This window comes from Procambarus clarkii, chromosome 1, assembly GCF_040958095.1.
Source record: "Procambarus clarkii isolate CNS0578487 chromosome 1, FALCON_Pclarkii_2.0, whole genome shotgun sequence".
Lineage (NCBI taxonomy): Eukaryota > Metazoa > Arthropoda > Malacostraca > Decapoda > Cambaridae > Procambarus > Procambarus clarkii.
The window spans coordinates 2,969,077-2,974,274 of NC_091150.1; the positions used below are offsets into that span (position 1 = coordinate 2,969,077).

Sequence of the window (5,198 nt, forward strand, 5' to 3'; positions counted from 1 at the left end):
TAGAAAGAATTTTTTCAGTGTCAGAGTAGTTAATAAATGGAATGCACTAGGAAGTGATGTGGTGGAGGCTGACTCCATACACAGTTTCAAATGTAGATATGATAGAGCCCAGTAGGCTCAGGAATCTGTACACCAGTTGATCGACAGATTGAGAGGCGGGACCAAAGAGACAAGCTCAACCCCCGCAAGCACAATTAGGTGAGTACAATTAGGTGAGTACAATTAGGTGAGTACACACACACACACACACACACACACACCACACACACACACACACACACACACACACCACACACACACACACACACACACACACACACACACACACATACACACACACACACACACACACACACACACACACACACACACACACACACACACACACACACACTCACACACACAATCCTTGATGATAAAGGAATGGAAGTTCAAGGAGATGGTTATCCCAGGCTGCTAGGGGTACTGTACATTACATGCACCATGACGATGGGAACATTATGAGTAGAAGTAGCGGTGATATATAACCCTCCACCAAACGACAGAAAACCCAGGCAAGAGGATGACAGAAACATCATGGCAGTTAACACTATAATTCAGAGGGCAGCCACTGCTGCCTGTAGAAACCGATCCCTTCTGCTCATCATGGGGAATATCAATCATGGAAGGATAGACTGGGAGAACAAGGAATCACACGGAGGTGAAGAAACATGGTGAGCTAAATTATTGGAGGTGGCGACAAAACCTTTTAAGCCAGCATGTTAGGGGACCCACTTGGATGAGAGGAAACGATAATGTGCGAGACTCGACCTAGTCTTCACTCTGAACGACTCCGACTTAAGGGAAATCGGTTTCGAGGCCCCAGTAGGAATAAGCGATCACAGTGTAATCACGTTTGAGTATTTGGTCGAAGAAGAGTTAATGTACTCAAGGAATTGACCTGAAAACAAAAGGCTTGCATTCCGAAAGACAAACTACGAGCTATATATCGTGGGAGAGCTCAGGGGGGAGGGGGAAAGACGGCGCAAGATATGATGGACTACATCACGAAGAAGTTTATGGAGGCAGCAGACAAGTTTGCCCCGGTCTGAATGGAAAAAAACAAAATGCAGATGAGAATCCCATGGTTTTAATTAGAGATGTAAGGTAGCAAAGCAACAAAATACAAGCGTGCGGAGAAACAATAGAACTATCAGGAAATTTGAGAGCAGAGAAAGATACCAGAGTCCAAGAAATGAATACATAAGGGTGATGAGAGATTCAGAAGGGGAATACGAAAATGACATAGCAAGCAAGGAAAAGACTCAACCTAAATTGCTGTACAGCCTCATCAGAAGAAAAAAAAACAGTGAAAGAACAGGTAATGGAATTGAGCATACGGGCTTGGCAGATTTCACTACAAACGATAAGGAAGTGTGCGATGTTTACCAGTTGATTGATCACATGTTGAAAATTATGCTTTGCTCAAGAAAAACATTGCTTGCTTTAAATACTAGGGTCCCAGGTTCAAATTCCAAAACAGGCTAAGGTAATTTTCAATAGGCATATTTCATTGTAAAAAATGAGATTTAAATAACGTAACTAAACTCAAATATCCACGGCCTGTTGGTCTAGTGGAATGATTCCTGCTTTGGGTGCAGGAGGTCCCGGGTTCAACTCCCGGACAGGCCCTCAATATTTTCCTTCCCGATTAAGTTAATTATACTGTAAATTTAATTGCTTACATTTTGCCAACATTAAGAAACGCACTATTAAACATCGGAGACATCATAAGACTTAATTTTAAGCAGCAAATCAGTATGATGCATATAATTTAAAATGTAATTAACTAATCTATATAGTTGAAGATGGAAATGTTCGTTTGTTAAAAATTGCTAATCTCCGAAAGTTCTCCTGCGATTACTTTGAAATTTTCACACAACGTTCCATTTGCATCCGAGCAGGTTTTTATATACATACTATATAGATGCTACGTCTGTGACGGTAAAAAACATGCTTTTTCTGAAAAACTTAATTTTTCATGTGTTTTTCATTTGAAGAAAATCTTCGAAATCTCTTTACCAATTGCTTTGAAATTTTTACACCACGTTCCATTTGCATCCGAGCGAGTTTTTATATACATACTATATAGATATCACGTCTGTAACGGGAAAAAAAACAGGCTTTTTTTGAAAAAACTGTTTTTCATGTGACGGAAATCTTCGAAACCTCTTTACCAATTACTTTAAAATTTTGACACAACGTTGCATTGGAATAGGCGAGTGTTTTTATAGACCTACTATATACATGCCTCACCTGTGACAGGAAAAAAAACATGCTTTTTTAGAAAAACAGCTCCATCTGTAGGACGTATGAGCAACACAAGCTATAATCTCCGAAAATTAGTACTGATCGCTTTGAAATTTGGACACAACGTTCCATTTGAATACGTGCGTGTTTTTATATACCTACTATTTAGATTCCAAAACTGAGGCAGGTAAAAACATGATTTAAAAAAAACAGCGTCATCTGTCGCACGTAAGAGCAACACACACTACACAAAAATGTTTCGATTCCATTTCAATGTTCCCGATTTTATTGATAAATTAAATTTTCATAGTTTGGATTTATTTTCATTTCGATTTAATTTTTTTGTGTGACATTGCACTGTAATTGAGCTAATTCCAAATATGCGTGTTGTTTACCATACCAATTATTTCATGGGTATAGTTTATTTGTTTCTTTTTTCATTGTTTTTCATTTCATTTCTAACTGTTCTTGTTATATTTCAGTGCAATTGGTGTAGAAATTGAGCTGCGTCGATTGATTTGCGTTTGAATTGAAATATTTAGTTAGTATTTTTTGTTTTTGTTTAGAAAACATGAAAATGAACAACACGTTTATTTCACAGCTGCAAATGTTCAACAGCTATGAATCCCCCGGCTACAACGTTAACTGCTTTCTTCAATTTATGTCAAAATGACGCGTTTGTGAAAACACTGCTGTATTCGGAAGTGCCTACGTATTACACATGGAATGCCAGTAGAAAATCATTTGAACGACGCAAGCGAGGAGAGCGAGTCGACGGACAACCTGGCATATTCAAGTAAACTACGATAGGCAGACTGTACAGCGTGCATCGCAATCAGGATGAATGCTTCTTTCTTCACATGCTGTTGGTAAATGTTCCCGGTCCAATGTCTTTCCAGCAATTGAGATTTGTCCACCGCGTTACACATGCCACTTTCCGTAGTGCATGTGAAGCTCTGAATATCATGGAGAACAACCGACACTGGTTTTAGTTTAGTTCATTTATTATGCACCCCATACCCATCTTGTGGGTGGTAGTGGGAAGGGTTACAGAGGCGCATAATGGGCTCAGGGACTGAACCCCACAATTCATTTAGCTAAGCAAGTTACAATGTTGTTGAGCTAGTTACAAAATTCAATATAAGTCGTCACATCAACAATGGGTTCGGGATCGACCACAAGTACAGTTTCTAAATTAAGCAACTGACATATGTGGAGAGCTAGTGTCATAATTGATATGTTTGTCCTGCACACCGCCCCCCATCCAGTGGGCAGCACTGGATAGGTTACAATTACTTAGTTACTACCTACAGTTAGCAAACTGGGGATATTTGGCTAAAATTTCTGGTAGCAGATCATTTTGAATGAAATAATTACACATCGTTGGAACATTGGTTATAGAATTGTCTCTAAATTCACGTATCTTTTCGCACTCCATCACATAGTGACGGAGGGTGTGCGAATAATTTTGTTGACACAGTTTACATTTGGTCAGGTCTACATCGGCAGATAATGAAAATTCCCAGAGATACTTGTAACCGATTCTTAGCCGAGCAGTAGTAACATCAAGAAGTCTACTGATTTTATTGGATGATCCATAGATGTGTGGCTCCTCTTGCATGATATTATGATGATAGATGGAATTACTAGTGTCAATTTCACTTTGCCTCAGATCTACAACATCTTGTTGAAGTTCTTGGTGTACTGCTGCTCTCAGATTGCTCATTGACAATCCAAGGTTACACTCAACGGCTCCTTTAAAGGCAGATTCTTTGGCAAACTTATCAGCTCTATCATACATTTGGAGGCCAACATGAGATGGAGACCACATGAAATGGACTCTGTTATCATCCTTAATAATTTTATTGTATTTGTGTCTAGCTTCGGACACGAGCATGTTACAGTTATGTCTTAAAGAGTTGAGAGCATTTAAGGATGATAAGGAGTCACTTACAATTAATGTACCAAGTTTGGAGACTTGTACACATTTCAGTGCAAGGATCAAGGCAAATAGTTCGGTCTGAAGGGTAGAGGCCCAGTTGTTTATACGGACTCCCCACTCAAAGTATAGGCCATCGCCCATTGTCAGGACAACTGCACTTCCAGCTGCACCCGTGGAGCGGTGTAGGGAATCATCAGTGTATATGATTTGAGAGAGAGAATGTTCTGTGTCAGAGCATCAATATGGCTTAAGGCGTTGAGCTTTGCCTCAAGACGAAGCTTGGGCTGATCTCTAATTTGCTTCTTGGGTGGAAAGGGAGGGATTAAAACTGGAAAGGGCGTAATCTCCCACGGTGCAGGGAAGTGCCGTTGCTGTTCCTCTTGGTACAAATTATGAACCTGATACATTCTGAGTTAAGTTCTAGTTTTAGTTATCCATTTGGAACAATGCTGATCTTCAATAAAGAAATTTTGGAGGGTTTCTGTGTAAGGGTTGGGATGAGTTAGCCTAGGCATTTTTATACCAATTTGACAGTTAATTTCAGTAACACGATCAACAACGCTCGGAATATTAAGTTCCGTTCTCATATTAAGTGTCTTTGTGGTACGAGGGCACCCAAGGATTATCCTTAAGGCTTCGTTCTGCAATTTTTAAAGCCCTCCAAGCTTGGATGTATACATTAATGACGCGTCCAACACGTAACATCCAAATCAAATTCGTGCATTGTTTGCCATCATATTGACCATTGGTTCTTCTTCATCTCCAACAGAGCAGGAGGCTGAGAGTCTTGCTCTCCAATTTGCAGAAAGAACAACTTCATATCAGCTTCCTGCAATGGTCCGAAGGCAGCAAGAACAATTAAAACACGAGAGGATGACAGTCATTCATGAGGGCATAGCTATAAATGACGAATGTGACTGTCCCTTCACCAAACAGGAACTAAGCAGAGCCAAAAAAGGTGGTAAGG

At 39.9% G+C, this 5,198-nt stretch overlaps 1 non-coding gene across 1 annotated transcript; it reads left to right on the forward strand.

The window, feature by feature from the left end:
* Positions 1 to 1,599: 1,599 nt before the first annotated feature.
* Positions 1,600 to 1,671, forward strand: TRNAP-UGG (transfer RNA proline (anticodon UGG)). The gene has a single exon. It is a non-coding gene; the product is annotated as a tRNA-Pro (tRNA).
* Positions 1,672 to 5,198: the final 3,527 nt, after the last annotated feature.